The sequence below is a fragment of the Chiloscyllium plagiosum genome, chromosome 24 (assembly GCF_004010195.1).
Source record: "Chiloscyllium plagiosum isolate BGI_BamShark_2017 chromosome 24, ASM401019v2, whole genome shotgun sequence".
Lineage (NCBI taxonomy): Eukaryota > Metazoa > Chordata > Chondrichthyes > Orectolobiformes > Hemiscylliidae > Chiloscyllium > Chiloscyllium plagiosum.
Genome location: NC_057733.1, coordinates 55,588,538 through 55,589,926, shown reverse-complemented (window position 1 = coordinate 55,589,926; position 1,389 = coordinate 55,588,538).

Here is a 1,389-nt window from a genome sequence, read left to right as displayed (position 1 = left end):
GGGGGGAGGGGGGGGGGGGCAGAGGAGGGGGGGGGGGGTATGCATTGACAGAGGAGGGGTAGGAGAGAGTACAGGGGGAGGATGTATGCTAAAGCAGGGAGGGTGGTGGAGAATATTCAGAGTTGCTGTGATGAACCTGTGTCTGGGTTTAGACATTAGTTAGTTAGGGGACTGAGCTCAGCAGTTTCCCCAGCACAAGTCTGAGTCAATAATGACTTTCTTGGTCTGTGTGACCCCAGGAACATTCAAATTAAATCTTACTGGACATGAACAGAGTGTAAAAGGAGCAAGCTCCTAGGCAGATCCAAACATTCTGTCCTGTCAGAGGAATCTCAAAGATTTTCTGCCTTTAGTTTTGAATGATAACATTAGATGGGAGATCTGGGTGTTAAACATGGAGCTGTAACCCTCTAACACAATCGTGATAAAGTCACCAAGGCAGCAAGTTAGCCCGCTCCCCTGGTATTGGCAATGAGTGACCAAATTCCTCTCCATTCCATCACACACCCACCACCAGTTCAGCCTCCATTCCCACCCTCAGCCCTAGCCAAAGTCCTGCGCCTACACTTGCATCCATACCAGCTCCACCCACACCAGCCTTCTCGCCCTCTCCCCAGCCTAGCTCACTGCTGCCCTACCCTCATAGTGACCAAATGACCAACTGTCCCGGGAGTATTTGTGAGCAAATCCTCTGGCGCACCTCCTCAGTTTGCTTGTGCCTCTCTCAATTCTTCTGGAAATTGTTTTGTTCAGAATTGTATGAGTTATCCTGCTGCAAACTGATTTGTTCTGTTCATTGTATTGGAATGTCAAACCACTGATCCCACACTTTGTTCATCTGAATAAATATCATTTAAAAAGGACTTTTAGTTTTGAGATGGACGGTGGTATCTCAGAGTTATTTGGTGTGTAATTGTTCTCCACTGCACATGAGGACAATGGCGATCCTGGTGATGTCCCACACTGTGACCGCTGGCTTATCCTGAGATGGAATAATGTAACTGGGAATGTCAGGTGTGGAGAGTAGCAAGTTACAGGAATGAGGGAAACAGTGGCACAAAATGGTGACAATGGGCCAGAACCTTGTGGTTTGAAGGGAGTGGGTGAGAGCATTGCCAAAGCGTTCTCAGTTCAGGCATGGTTGGAATAAATGGGAAGGTTCTGGAAATGACTGCCATTGATGAAGCAAGCAGAGTGGGATCCCAAGGAATTACACGGCATTGGGCCCATTGTCTGTGGGTGGGCAGTGATACAGGGGTAGGGCTAGAGAGACACTGAGAGTGTGGGGGGGAGGTGGGGTCAGTGACGGTCAGAGGTCATAGAGGGTCAGGGTCACTGAGGGTCAGGGGTCAGTGCCCATATCCCCCATTGGGTGGACAATGATACAAG